Consider the following 16547-nt stretch of genomic DNA (forward strand, 5'->3'; position numbering starts at 1 on the left):
GGAAAAATGTTATGGTATAGCATTTGCTGCTTAAAAAGTGCCATGTTATAGCTGATAGTGTGCTATAAAATGGTGCTTTTTAAAGAAAAAGACATTGCTCTATCTAAGAAAGAAAATGTTCTGATGAAATTTAAAAACCTGAAACTAGCACATTATGTTGCAGGAAATGCAATTATTTTTTCAAAGTGCAACTGAGGGAGAAGAGTTCACAAAAGTGAATTTAGAAAATGTTTCAGAAGTGAAGCTTCCTACCCAAAGGCCAAAGGCAAAGCGGATGAGTCAAACGGGAACATTTGGTGATTGAGACAGTGATTTGTTACACAGGTCTGATGAGTGAAAAAGTCATTTTACAAAATTCAAGAAAATGAACTGCTCTATCAGTGGATCAAGGAGAACATAAAATGAAAAGCTTTCTTTGAAGTTTTTGAGACTTGACTGCTTTTGTGTTTCAAACTGAGAAAGCTGCTGTAGGCTGGGATAGTGTTCAGTGTCACTTATTAAAGAAACGACTGTATTTTGTGGAGGGTGCTTCAGTGCTTCTAATTGTGGCAAAGGAACTGCTCTCCCTAGAAAGAAGAGTCTGGCTCCAACTATACTTCTCACTGTCTGAGAATGACTATTCAGTGCGATTAACGGTTCTGTAAAAGACTTCTTTAGAGACTGAAAAAATTCAAAATGGGACAAGTATTTGACATTAAGCTTCATAGCTTTTGACTCCTGCAGCTATTTGCTATGTGCTTGATTTTTACATAGTAAATAACTCACAATAACATCTCAGGATTGTATAAAGTGAATCACACTTGTGAAACGTATACAAGTGCTTTCAGAAACAGGATCACGGCCATTACTTCAAAGGTGTGTAGTCACCTGAAATGGATGAGAAGGTATGAACCTAAACGTTTCAGAATAAAAGTAAAATGTGAATTACTTTTGATCAACTCCAACCTTTGCAAAGTATTACATCTTTTGTAAATCACTAGCTGTTAGAAAGGTGACTTTAATTTTATTCTGTTGGTCATATCAGTACATCCTAATCTTAATCTATATCTGTATCTTAATCATTGTGCTGTAATCAGGTCATGTCTTTCTAGTGTACTTCAAAATTAGTAATTGCCCTTTGTAATCAGGCTGCTGTGCTAATAGTAAAGTTTCTTGTACAAGTTTATTCTCTAGTTTGTGTAGGAAGATGAAAAGAAAGATTTTGTGTGTAATTTAAGTCACTATAAAATATTTATTAGTGTAATTTATTTCTAAATCATATATGCTCAGATTATTTCAAAAACTGTTTTTCTGAAAGCCAGAAATGAAAGAGGCAAAGGTAAAGTGGCAGTGTGGTGGGTTGACCGTGGCTGGATACCATGTGCCCCCCAAAGCCACTCTATCACTCCCCTTCTCAGCTGGGCAGGGGAGAGAAAATATAACGAAAGGCTCACGGGTCAAGATAAGGACAGGGAGAGATCACTCACCAATTACCATCATGAGCAAACCAGACTTGGGGAAATTACTTGAATTTATTACCAATCAAATCAGGGTAAGATAATGAGAAATAAAACCTAAAGGGATGGGGAATGGGGGTTGCGGTCAGTTCATCACATGTTGTCTCTGCTGCTCCTTCCTCCTTAGAGGGAGGTCTCCTCACTCTCATCCCCTGCTCCAGCGTGGGGTCCCTCCCACAGGAGACAGTCCTCCACGAACTTCTTTAACATGAGTCCTTCCCATGGGCTGCAGTTCTTCATGAACTTCTTCAGCATGGGTCCCTTCCATGGGATGCAGTCCTTCAGGAATAGACTGCTCCAGCATGGGACCACCATGGGGTCACAAGTCCTGCCAGCAAACCTGCTCCGGCGTGGGCTCCTCTCTCCATGGGGCCATGGGTCCTGCCAGGAGCCTGCTCTGGCATGGGCTTCCCATGGGGTCACAGCCTCCTTCAGGTACATCCACCTGCTCCGGCATGGGGTCCTCCAGGGGCTGCAGAGGGATATCTGCTCCACCGTCATCCTCCATGGGCTGCAGGGGGACAGCCTGTCTCACCATAGTCTTCTCCATGGGCTGCAGGGGAATCTCTGCTCTGGCACCTGTACCACGTCCTCCCCCTCCTTCCTCACTTAACTTGATGTCTGCAGAGTTGTTTCTCTCACATCTCACTCCTCTCTCTGGCTGCAATTGCTCTTGGTATTTTTTTCCTCCTTCTTAAATATGTTATCCCAGAGGTGCTACCACCATCGCTGATGAGCTTGGCCTTAGCCAATGGTGGGTCCGTCTTGGAGCTGATTGGCATTGGCTCTATCGGACATAGGTGAAACTTCTAGCAGCTTCTTGCAGAAGCCACTCCTGTACCCCCCTGCTACCAAAACCTTGCCATGAAAAACCAATGCAAAGGGTAAAGATTAGATGGTGCAATATGGTCTTCACCATAAGAAATACATAGTAGAAGATAGAAATTATAGGATTATAGTTACAAATTTATTTCCTTTTTTGTTTCTAAGCACTGCTATTATTATTATTTTTTCCATGTAGAAACCATAGTGCTTAGTGTTGAAAAGTTGTGTTTATAGCAAACCTTCTTCCCAAACTACATTTCTTTGGTCTTCCTTTGCTCTTTATGGTATTTGCCATTTATTTTTGCACTAACATTTTTACTCTATGGAATAAACCCAAATTATTCTGTGGCATAAATTCACAGCTATCATTTTGTGTTCAATACTGAAGTCTGAGCTATCCTTTACTGGGAAATAGTATATATATTTGTGTGTATGTATATAAAAAAAGAAAAAAAGAGCACTAACAACTTGGAGTGCAGTGTTGAGCAGCAATGCTGATGGAGAGAAACCACAAATAGTGAAAAACTCAGTAATTATTTGGCGTAAGTAAGCATAAAAAATAGCAGACATTCAAAATTAATTTTATATTGTGGCTTTTAAAATCAAAGTTTTAGCTCTACTCTTTAAAACTTCATTGTTAAAATACAGCAAGCAGTGTAAAGTGGTAACGTGTAATAAAGCGGTTTTAATGCAAATCAAGAACATTTTGTGTGGTGGTTCTCCCCCTCCCGCTGGCTACGCATTGCACTGCGGGGAAGGATGGAGCTGTTCTGTTTCTTCCATCGCCTGTCTCCTGCCCAGGCTGGGTGGGATGGAGGGAGCACAGGAACAGCAGAACAAGCACTTGGTGGTCTCTGCTTGAATATATTTGAGTTCCTTGTAATAAAAAGAAAAGGAGAAAAAAACAAACCAAAAACCTCAACCACTTCTGAAAACCTAGAGCAGGACAGTAGAGAAGAGGAATATTAAAATGCAGTAATAACCTATAACTTACAACCTATCTCTTATTTCCCAAGGAACTCAGATTAAACACAGTCTAGTTATTATCTCTGAAGAGTGAGAGCAAACTGCTAAGCCACAGGCTGGAAGCTCTCCATTTCTAGTAGACTGCTCAACAAGGGACTCACAAATGGACGCTGTTTCTTCCTTGTAACAGGAAGGAAATAAACAACAAAAATCCATATAATCCATATAATAAAATCCATAAAATCCATATAATAAAACACAAAATATGGGAAAAAAAATCCCTGGCAAATTATATGCAAATGCAAATGACTGCAGAATGTTTCTCTGTGCCCCAACTCCATATTTGTCTCTTTTTTCAGGTGACAAAATTGTGAGTTAGTGAAAAGCCGTGTGTCTTTATACTGTGTTAAAAAACCCTAAGAAGTAACTTCACACTCCCCCTAACATGTCTGGCTGCAATGGAGAATTAGCTATTCTCTTTGCCATTTTGGTAGGAATGTAAACAACTTCACAACAGATGTTCTTTATAAGGACAGAGCCTGCTATTTGCATTGTGATATCTCTGAGTCTTATATCCAAGATTTTGTTTAATTCCATCTGGAAAGGCTTCACTGGATCCCTTTGGGTTACAAAAGCAAAGATTACTCTTTTATGTTTTTAAATCTAAGTTTTCAATTGTCTTTGGTTATAATCACACAGCACCGGTTTTCTTTGCTGATTGGTAACTGTGCTGTTAGATAGGTATCCACACTGTTCCTCTGTAGTGTTTTAGAGTCTTAAATATATTTCAGTTGTCTCTTTTACTGAATCTAAGAGTCTGTCCTCAAACTTTTTTCTCTGCTATTCCGTAGTGTTTGGATAAGCGACAAATGAGGCTCGCGTTTTGAAACATTTATCAGAGCCCTTATTTATCTTGGCATAATGGTAGTAACTGTTCTAATGGAGAAAGAATTTTTCGTATCTGGAGTGCATATCACAGTACAAAATACTGCCTTGGCTTTGCATTTTCATAGTAAATTTTCTTAATTATTTGACTGGAAAACTGCAGTTTGCTTTACATCAATACTGGTTATCACTAAGCTGGCACTCAGTGGAAGCTACAATAGACACAGTGAAAAAATACTTTTTAGGTTTTAATTGTTTATATCTTCCATTTAGAAAAGAAATTGCCTTTATTATTTTGTAAATAAACCTCCCATTCCCCATAAAAATAATTTACAGAAATGTAAATGAATTATCCATTATATTGAAATGTCCTGTAAGAAGATGGGTGCCATTAAATCTTTTGAATAAAGGTCTGTTAAACAAACATTTTGAGGACTGGGACTTTCATGCAAGAGATGTAATCTTGGATTGAAATGCATTAAACAATCTGTTGAAAATACTTCATTTTAATCAATTAATTATGGTATGTTTCCTAGAACCATATAACACCAGTATGCTAGCTTATCTCTTTTTGTCACATAAATTTTATCTTAATCATAGAAAAATCTGAATGAACACTGAAACATAGAAAGTAATAATTTTACTTTTTTTTTTCATTTCAGTTGATTCTCAGAAGTTCATATAAAATCCTGCTAAGTTATTAGATAAGCAGCTAACATTATTCTAAAATATTTCAGGAGATTTTAAAATGTTTATGTTCTTTAAGCTTTATTTCTACTTGATTCTGAAATTATAGGAAAAAAAGAATATGTGTAGATGACTGAAATGAAACTGCTCTATTGTCTCTATTCATAACAGGAGCATTATTTAGTGCTAGGTTAGATAACTGTTATGCTGTTGCTGTATGCATTAAAGCCAAATGACTTTGCATACTGAAAATAATTCTCATGTGAAACCAAGAGTTTTCCGTTACACTTTTAGGCTTCTCTGCTAATAGTTTATATAAGATTAATTTAACGATTCCATCCATGTTCATGCTTAAAAATATGAGTTTCCTTAGACATTTAGAAGACTTCAGTACATGCCCATGGCCTGAATTAGGCAGCCGTAGAGATTATTCCACATTCCATGCAAGTGCCCAAACCAAGGAAGTACTGCTGATTTGAGGAAGTGCTATTTCGGTTTGACTAAAACATATATCCAGAATCTGAAAACCTGCTCTTAACATAACTATTGAAACTGCACGGTCTCATAAAACCTCTCACCAAAACTGGGCCAGGTGACAAACTGTTTTGTAAAAAGTTCCCAATTCTAATTATTTATTTATTCATTCAGTAAATAGCTGTTGTCCCTACTCCTTCAAAATAATCTGAACAGTTTTCAGAATACTTCTTTCCTCCAGAATATTATGGAAAAAGTATGTTCTACCTGCAGATTTTAAAAGCTGCTTTGTAAAATCCAATCTAATAAATAGATCTCCATAAACCTGTGCCCTCTATTTTCTGTACAGCCCTTCATCGGCAGAGCAGCATATTTAATGAAGACTTAATAATGATAAATAACACTATATAAACTTAATTGCCTGTTGATACAGATGTTATGCTGTGATGTCATCTTTTTGGAAGATGACATAAAAAAAGAGAACCTATAGTTGTGCTTCTATCCCTTCTATATTCTTTCCCACTGACGCTTCTGGGAGATTAGCTATCTTTAATCCTGAAATTTTCAAAGGCTTCATGGCACACATCTGCATACATATGCCAGGACTCAGCGCATAGGAAGAAGAATAAAAGCATTAAATTCAAGTAGAGTAGAAAATCACAGCTGCATTAAGCATGTATTAGCAATTGTGCCACATTCATAAATTAATAATTTGCATTGTATTACAGTGACTTCTTTTCAGAAGCATTAAAAATGTCTATTCACAGATTGTGTGAAAAGTATGTAAATAATTCTTGCGAGTTTGTCTTTTTACAGCTTGTCTTTTTAGAACAAAGGTAACAGAAGGAAGGTGAATTAGAATAAACAGCAGAAATGTTGCTGCCTTTAAAATAATTACATTTTTCCTATTTTGAGAATTAAAACACAATATTTAAAATACCCTCAGTAAGTCAATTCTTTGAATACAAAAGTAATATCCATAGCTGAGGCTGCAGAGTTTATGAAAGTGAATAACGCACAGTGTTTTCATATGTGTTTTCACATATGTTTTGGCCTGTTCCTCTTTCTTTTTTTAAAAAATCAAATCATAACTATGCTGCTGTTGATGGCATTTTTAACCTTCCTCTTCGATTGCTAAAAGAAATAAACATAGCTTAAATACCAGTTCAGAAGCAATTGTTGTTGATTGTGAATGCTGTTAGATCTTCCAGTGCTGGGGGAAAAAAAAGAAGAGAAACGTTCTTTAATCAAAGGATTTAATGATGAAGAGTGTGATGCACACACATATTTATATTTGTAATCTTTATTTATAGGAATAATCCAGTAGGACATACTGAGTAGATGACACAGGAATCATAGGCACGGAGGGCTGAAAAGCATAGCAAGGGATTGTCTGTTTTAACTCGACAGTTTGTACAGAAAAAGCTCACCGGAGGCTGCCTGACTCGTGGGGACAGGGCACTGCTGTATGAGCAGAACTTTTCAGGAAGTCCTGGCAGTCTGCTGTCCTGCCTGGCTCTCCCTGTGCTGTGTTTATTATCTAGAGTAAACACACCCAATTCCTCTACCCTTGCTCCATCAGTCGTATTTTCTTAGCCTCTAGTCTTTGCTTCTTTCCCCATATTCTCCACCTTTGGTGTTCTTAGATCCTTTTCTGCTGGGCAGCTTCTTCACCAGACATTCCTTATTGCGCATGTGTGTATTCGATTTATTGTCATTAAATGTACCATGTTGCTCTTGCCCCTATCGAATATTCCACACAATCTTTCCCATTTGTCACGGTATTCTGAATTCTGATTCATTCCTCCAAAACACTCTCTCTTCCCCTTCTCCAACCTCTGTCCCCTCCCCAAGACTATATATTGAGTTGTGCGCATTTTATAAGTACACTCTGTATTCCGTCTTTCAAGATGTTAAAAACACTAAACAGAATCACACCTGGCTCAGATGTCTGTGGGATCCCTTTTGTGAAGTTCTGAAGAGTAAATAATTGAAAACTATCCACTGAGAGCAAGTTTTCGATCAGCTATGCACTCTGATAATAATGAGTACTGCAGACCATGTGGAAGATAAGGTTCACGGTTATGCTGGCTCAAACCAAAGGAGTACTTAGCCTCTCTGCAACAATGGCCAGCAGTAGAAGCCTAAGGAATGTAAGAAAATAAGTATGAGATGACTCTTCCCCTGATATGACCTTCTAATTTGCAACAATTTGGATTTAGAAAATAGTTTACTTAGAATATGATAAAAGACAATGTGAATATCCAGTGTCAATGTCAAAATCATTTATCAAAGTCCAGGTACAACACATTTGATGCTTCACTTTCGTGCTTCTGGCAAGCTGCCACATCAGGGAAGGAAGTTAAATAGTGTGACATGATTTGTTCATGACAAACCAAGGTTGACTGATGTTTTATATTTGTTTATTTTTCTTCCAAGTATCTGCAGTTTAATTGTTTAATAATTTGTCCTAGTACCTTTCTCAAAACTTAATCTGTCTGGTGTAAAATTCTGCCAAAGAATAAAGACAAGCACTAAGTTTATCCTGTTGTATTTTTCTGGGAACTTCCCAGTCCTCGGGAATTCTTTAAGACAGGCTCTAGCAATTCAGAAATATCTTTGAATGTTTCCTGCAAATTTATGAGCTGAAGCGGATGAGGTCCTATCAGCATGAACACACCTAAGTAGCTAGTAAATTCTGTCTGTATTGTGGCCAATACTCCATACTCCTTGTTAAAGTTAGTGTGATTATGCATCGAGGCACAACTCACTTTTCTGCAGAGCGCTGAAGGAAATAAGGGACAGAAATGTATCAGTGTTCTCAGTATCATACTCCCCACCCTTTCCTAGTTCATAATGGATCTTCTCAAGAGCGATATAAAAATATCAGCATGGCCAAGAACTTAGCTGAGTTGGCTTGCACAATTAAACCAAACACGAAATGATTCTTTAGACGGATTAGTAAAAGGGAGCACAGAAGTAAGAAGTTAGGAAACATAGAATACCAGGAATGAAATGGAGATTAACTACAATCTAGGTATGACTGAAATAGCAAATGAATACTTTGTCTCATTTTTCAGTGGGGATAATATAGTAACTAAGAATAGTAAAAAGGTGCTTAAGGGAATGAAGACAGAGCAATGGATGTTTCCTTAAGTGAGATATTGGCTAAACATGGCCTGCTTACTGTGAGGAAATGGATAGGGTTAAACAATACCTGTTTCAGGGCACTGAAAGAATCCACAAATGCAAATGCTGATTTGCATGAACTGCATTTGCAAGGATTTTATGTGTGTCTCTTCAATTCAGGGCTAGCTCAATACAATAAAGAATAATAAAGTTATTCCCTGTATTCCTAAAAGGGAAAAGAAGTGGTCAAATAAAATGCAGGCATGGTAGTTTGACCTCAACACTATGCAAGGTCTTAGAGTAGATTTTGAAGGAAAAAAATATCAAGGACCTAGAGGTAAATGGAAACTGGGAAAAACTACACCATGGTTTTATCAAGGGTAGATCATATCAGACTAACTTAATATCTTTCCTTGATAAGATAATTGTCCCAGAGAAGAGTAATGCAGTAGACCTAATCTACCTTGATCGAAATAAGGCATTATATTGTTCCTTGTGGGAAGTTACTGAAGGTGGAGAAGATGAGCTTTAATGCAAGAATGGTAAGGTGGAAGAAGAACTGAGTAAAGGGTTATATTAGAAGAGAGTTCTGTTAAAAATGAAAATAACAAAATGAAAGGAGTTTGCTAGTAGAATTCCTCTAGGACTGATCTTGAGACTGATTCAAGTAGTATTTTTGAGCTTGGTAAAAGTAGGAGAATGGATATGGCCTTAAGAGATGGCACAAAATTGGAATATGACTAGCGTATCAGAAAAAAAAAAAAAAAGGAAAATGGAAACCTAATAGTACAGAAAGTAGAGCTGGGTGCTTGGGGATTAATATCATGTTCTTTTAGTATTAGCTGGTGTCTTGATAATTGCTGGCGATAGTAAAGGAAAGAGGTTTAATGCATTAGTTGGCTGTACGGTGACTTTGAGCTATCATTATGTCATGGCCATGAAGCAGTTTCAGAGTATATTAGATGAAGGATTTTCAGTGACAACAATAAAGTGTTAATATTGCTTTACAAGGCATTGGTAAGACAACTCTCAGAATACTGTTTACAGTTGTCATGACCCACATTGATTCACAGCAGGTGCACAGTGGGTTGGTTAGGGGAAAGGAGTACCTATTTTCTCAGCTGAGATGAAAATAGCTTATCTGGCAAAACAAAGCTTGAAAGGGCATATGGTTATATCTTTATAAGTATGTGTGGGGGTAGACGTGAGGGAAGAAGACTTTTGTGTTAAAGGATGACACTATTTCAAGATCAGATACATACAAACAATTATGAATAAATGGGAAATTTAAAAGAAGGTTCTTGGCAATCTGTGCAAATCTCTGGAACTGCTTTCCAGACAAGGTCACAGAGGCAGAGACCTGAACTACTTCCAGATGGAAATTTATAAATTAATGAAAGGATATGTGTGACATAGTGAAGTTATCATGAGTCAGAATGTAAAGTTTGTGATATAAAGCTTTGGATATTTACTGATAGAGAGAGGTTTACTGACAGAGAAGTTTAATGGGAAACTTGTTTGTGTACTTGTCTTACACAATCCCCAAACAGAAATGTTTTTAACTGGTGTGCCAGTTCTATTCTTCTGTGTGTACTAGGACTTTTATGTTCCTTCTTGGTGCATAGTATAGGAGAAGGGGACTGCCTTTGCTTAAATAAGATTGGTAGCAGGAAAAAATGGGGCAGTTGGTTAGGATGTCAGGTGTTAGTTGGATGTAACTTGCTTACATGTTCAGGGTTAAATTGATCACCTGATTGGCATCAGAAGGAATTTTTCTCTAAGTCATATTGGCTGGGGTTATGGAGGGTATTGTTTTCCTCTTTAACGTAAACTGTTTGGAATGGGATGTGAGTTTTTAACTTGTGAAGTACCTGCTTTTGCAGAATGCTAAGATGTGGCTAGTCAGGAAATCTCATGACATTAATATCTTCTACTGTCCTCTAGCACATTGGTGTTTTTCAGTCTTTTATTCTCCTGAAGTACAAGGGGCTGTGACTATAATGTAGGATTTTATTTCAGTATGCTACAAGACTTGATTCAGTGTTTGCTTTTTCAGATCTTTCGAGAGTTTTCTCTGAATAAGAAAATCTCTTTTTTTTGAGGTAGCATGGAGCTGAATAAAAGGCAGCCAAGGATACTTCATAGGTATTGGTAAGTTTTGAAAAAGAAAAGGTTGATCATTTTTGTGGTCCAGATATTCCTGAGACCTTATAGCAGAAAAAGTCCTTTAGCTGATGATTCTAGCTGAAAGATTTTTAAAAACTATTTAGAGGATATAATGTTTTGTTAACTGGGATTCTCAGGGCTTTCTAGCTTAGGTATTCCACTAACATACTTACAGTTGCCTTATCTTATTACTAAATGATTGAGATTTTTCAGACTTTATAAAATCCATTTTATAGTAACTACATATTGTTTTTCCTCCTAATTTGGTTTCTTACTACTACTACTTGAAAAGAAATACTTAAAAAGTGAAAGTGATGGTACTTTATCTCATTAAACGTATAAGGAGTCTATGGCAATTAGGCTCCTAACTCACCTGTCATAGTTAAGGATATAAGTGTACTGTATTTATAATGCTTAGTTCTAGAGATCGCTTTTTACACAAATATGGATCCTCAGACTAGAGGCCACAAAGGATGTAATGGTGTTAAAAATCTACTAGGTAATTTAATGTGAATTATTGATATACCTATGCTTGTAGTGGCATGCTGATGTCTTTCTAATCACTAATAAAAACAAGATACTTAGTTTATCTCTGTATTGTTTCTTGAACTCTGAATAAGTGTACTCTGAAATTGGGCAGTTTATTTCTCATAACCTGTACAGTGGTATCAATGTATTAGTTCTTGATGTGGTTTATCTCTTGCAATCCAGGAAGCCGGAGTCTGAAAGCTTTTCTTAAAGCACAGATTACTAAATGGCAGTATAATCTACTGCTACTCAGTCTGTCCCTCTCCTTACATTTCTTCTCAGAGAAATAAAATAGCAGATTTATAAGTCAGGTCAAATCTAGTCTGTATCTGTTTTCTTGAGTCCTATCTTGACATACTCAGATAAATTATCTTTCAGTGAAGAGATGGCCTGAAACATATATAGAAAATGAATGTCTCTAAACCTGCCAGTCCTCCAAAATCCTCATGTGGCATTTGATTTAAATTAAGCAAATGCTTAGTTATCTGCTAGTGATGCAAACAGCAAAACCGCTAAATTTTTGTTTGTTTGTTTGTTCTTCATATCATTATCTCTATGGAGTCCAAGAAGCCATGGAACCCTTTAAGAAATAGTTGACAGTTGCATGGCATATGTAACTTTCTAAATCCAAACCCCTCATAGATGGAGAACAGTTACTCCCACGCTTCTCAGTCCCTTTTGGCTGCCATCTGGAACAGCAATAAAATAAAGCTAACTCTTTTTATTATCATCTTAGGTACATAAATCCAGCTGAAAAAAGCTTTTTTTTTTTTTTTTTACAATAAATTGTGTGATTAAATTTAAATTGAAAAGTTTCTGCTGAATCATTTTAAGTTTACTCGGATTAAGTTTTGGTTAGAAATACAGGATTTTTGAAGCTGATTCTGTCAGATTGTTTTCATTTTAGCATTTTAGATAGCATAATACTCTTTTCTCCTAACCTCCCTTCCATTATTAATGTTGTCGAAGTTATTGTTATCAGGTGTTTATTTTCCTTTTATGTCACAGGAAAACTTTGATACATAAATCAGAATTTGGGAACATAGGTTCCTCATATCAAAAAAAGTCGTTCTGCTAAACAGACACCAGTATCTGTTGGCAGAAAATTAGTTACCTTCTTGTTCTTTTACTTGTGTGCTGTACATGTGTCTCAGATTGCCTCAGCTTGAGTATCAGTCTCTAGCCATCTCTTTTCATGGTCCCTGTAATTTATATTTAAAAGTCCACCCACAAGATAGAAAATGAACTCTACTATGTATAATTGAAGAGGAGTCTGTACAGTATTTCAGTGTTCATTTTAATTGCCAAGATGTTGTGTTTCCCTGCAAAAGCATTGGATTGAGACCTTTAAATGTGGTAAGAATAAAATGATTTGTGTTGAAGGAGAGGGAAAGGAGAAAGGCTGATCTCTCGCAGAGGCCTGTATTGTTAGGAGCTCTCAGAGCATGTTGTGGCAGAGGTATTGTACAGCCTAGAGTATTTGTCCAAGACAGGAAAGTTTTGATTCTGTTCTCTTACAGTACTAGGGAACTAAAAATCTGAATTTCCTAGCATATTACTAGGCACCTCTTTCAGATGGGGACATGGGACAGCAAATCGTGCAAGAGTGATGGGATAAGAACAACAACAAGCAAGGTGTGATAGAAGGTGGTATGTTTATGATACTGTACTTCCAGGACTGTTTTTATCTGACAAGCGTGCAAAATGTATCTAGAGTCTTCAGAATGCTTCTTCCACTTTTACATATTAAGTCTGAAGTATGTTCTTAGTTCATTATAGACCAGGCTTGTCTATTGAGTAGTATCACAACTGAAATGAGATGGCCCTTATCCATATGAGAAATGGTTTTAAGAAGTGGGTTACCCTGGGGAGATATCTAAGAGCATCGGTTTGGTATTCAGTGGACCTTCCAAAATCTGGCATAAATTTTTATTCTTTGCCTTAGATGTTGATTCAGTAACAGTATTAGTCTGAATATATAATCCTAATTAAAATCCAATTCTCACTTTTAACTCTAGAGAAACGTACAAAGCCAGATTGAATATGAACAGATTCCAGTTGTAAGGGGGGAGCAATATATTTTTTTATTTTCTTTCCCAAGGAGACTTTATGTTCTGGTTGTCATCTTATTTTATAGTACTGGATTCTGTTTGGGGCAAATATACATCTGGTACTCTGAAACAGAAGTCAGCAGTAACTGCTATATGCTGCTTTCTCTGAGTCACTGGCAGCTGATGGGTGTAGAGAAATGGCTAGTATTGGGAAGGAAGAGAAAGGAGAGGATCTCTGAGGGTGGTTTCCAAGAAGCACCAAGATTATGAGTGTTCACAGGGAATTATTGGTAAAGGACTTCAATTGGGGGTGTGCATTTGAGATAAACTATAGTCTTTCATTTGGTCCAGGATAAGGGTGCACAATTCAAACAAAGCAGAACAACCCATCACAATATTAAAACCAAAATGAATTTTAGTAGCTCAGGCAGATGTTGTGGCCATCTTATGTGTTCACCTTAGTAATACTTGTAGGCTTTGCCTAAGCACAGATCTATTATATACCTGTATTTTCTTAGACTATGCAAACAGATTTTGAGTATGTTAGACATTTCTCCAGGTTTTCTAGCTATGTGGTGGTCTTGTCAGTGCCTCATATAAGTTTCTAGGTATTTGGACAGCTAAGATAAATGGTGCCTGCTCAGGGAAGCATTGCGTGGCAAGCCCAGCATTGGATTTATTAAATAAGAGCTGCATTTGCACAGCATAGGCATAGATACTCTTGTATTGTGAATCTTACACAGAAATGTGGTGACCCTGGCTTGGTAAAGTGGTTTGCAATATAACACCTAGTTCTTTCTTGTCTTTAAAATTTTAGACTTTTGTGGGAAACCTGACTTCTCTCTAATCATTACAGAAATAAAAACATTCTTGAGTGGCTTTAAAGTACGATAAACACAATTCAGCAATCGAGTGCTCTATTTTGCAAGTAGTTTTATTTTAGAGGGGAATCTGTCTTCCAAGTTTTTCTTTTTTTTTTAAAATTTTTTAAAAAAGTACCATTTAAATGTTAAAAAAATATTGTGCAGATAGCTTTGACAGTCCAGTCACATAATTATTCAAGCCATGAACACCACTCAATTCTTTATCACAAAGCTCAAAGTAGGCCCTTGTTGGCCCCCAACCACTGGAAGATTTCTGTTATGCAATTCCAAATTTACTGGCCAAGTCTGGGATAGCATTGCAAATCATGTTCAGGAGGGTAGCCAGGGAGCCTGGACCAGTTTGCCCCTCTGTCTCACCAGTACTTGTAAGCTTGGCCATGAATTAGACAGCTGGATATATTTAGGCCTCCCTGTCACATATTCATGTTCTGGTAAGCATCTTCCTGTCTCAGTATGTCACAAGACTTTGGATATCAACATCTTAGCTGGATTTAGTCTGTAATTAAGTCCAAGTCTTTTTACCGATCCCTTTAGCCATTCTGTTTCACCTTCAGTTTAGCGTTTTATTTACTCAGGACTCCTGGTAGTTAAAATTATGACTTAAAGATGTTCAAGGGAGTTAAACAGACTGAGGAAAACTTCTGTGTGCCTAACACTTCTTTAAACATTTTTAGTCAATATTCATCAACTGGGACATTCCATGTAGAGTGGAAATCTTATAGAAAGAGTGCTTGTGGTTATTGGTGGAAATCTTGCAGGAAGAACACTTTCAGTTATTCCTCTTGGGGGGAAAAAATATTACATTATCTTCCTGCAGGAATTAATTTTTTTCTAATTTTTTTTCCAAGGGATAAAAGACAATTTTAAAAAATAAATAAATTTAATTTTTCAAAGTTCTAAACCTCAATTTTAAATTAATATTGACGAGGCAGTCAACACATTTTCAGCTTTCCTTCAATACAGCCTCTCGGTGCTGAAGTGAGCTATTTCAGATGTCTGAAAAAGTATTGCTTAATGCCTGTAAACACTGTCAGAAATCAATAACTTTGAAATTTGTCCTATTTGTACTTTAAGTTTGGCATATCACTTTAATTCAGTCTGTTTAAAGTAGAATAAAAGTGGGTATGAACAATTGTCACAAAACACATAAATGTGTTGAATAATATTCCTTTAAATTGTAGAAAGAATATAATTTTGATATTTGCAGTATTAACTGTATCTTTATTGAAGCTCTGCAAAATATCATAAGAAATAGCATTGTTTTAGTAGTTACAGGTAACCTGTGGATAGTGACCACAATAACACTAAAATAATTTTTTCATATTGAAAATATTTTGAGAATTTATAAAACATATCATTAATGAAGAAAAAACACATTTTCAAGGTATTTTAGGTGGGAAAATGATTAGCAAAGCAGTGCTGTCAATAACATGAGCTTTTAATATTTAAGCAGCAATGCAAAAGAATTCCAAATTGTGTTTTGAGAAGAAAAAAAGGATGCTGAATTTGAGTGTTGTATTTTCCAGCAGACAAAGGCAGCTCTGTTGAAGTTCAGTTTCCATATTGCACAGATGTCTGCATCTTGAAGAGGAAATTTATTCACTTTTGTTATATAAATGTATGGTCAACTCTTGAACTTCGATCATCTATCTGTGGCGTTTATTCAGTGATAATGGGATGATTCTAAGCATTTTCAACAAGGAAAATTTGAAGAAGTTAAAATATAACGGTATTCTATCTGAATGTGAATTAAAAGACTTAACCAATTAGGCTGAACTTTTAGACACTTTAATCTATTCCACCTAAAAGTGCAAAGTATGCCTTTTCAACTCAGACTGTGGTAATGCAGTGCAATAGATACCCTGGGATGAACAGCTTGCTTGTTTCTGCTTCTCCTTGTGCTCTCCAGGTCTCCAAAAACTACTGTGGCCCAGCTAACTATTCCAAAAGCAAATAATTTAATGTGCCATCACCTATCTGTTTTATTTGACATTTAGAATGAAGACTTTCTCTCTCAAAATGCCTTCATCAAAGCTATTTGATTTTAATCTTATAGTACTTCCCACAGTTCTAAACAAGACCGTAGCCTCCTTTCTAATCATCTGAACAGTGCCGAAGTAGTGCCTGCTTCAAAGCATTTACAATGTATATTGGAAAAACTAAAACGGAAGATAATTGTGATTACCCAGTTTGCAGATGTAATCTGAATCTCAAAGTTCTATGTACAAGGATGCATACCAGGGAAATGCACAAGTTTCTGTTCCTGAAGATGTCGTGGTTTAGGTCAGGCCAGAATAAGTGCATGCATGAATTACTTCATGATAAATGAAACTATGCAAGGTATTGTTCTGTGCATTAACAGTCAGTCTGTCACAGAGGCCACAAATATCCAAAGTTATAGGAATGTGGTCAGCGCTGCTTCCCCTTTCCTTGCTGACAGGAGTAGTGATTATCAG

Source organism: Grus americana, chromosome 7, assembly GCF_028858705.1.
Source record: "Grus americana isolate bGruAme1 chromosome 7, bGruAme1.mat, whole genome shotgun sequence".
In the NCBI taxonomy this organism is placed as follows: Eukaryota; Metazoa; Chordata; class Aves; order Gruiformes; family Gruidae; genus Grus; species Grus americana.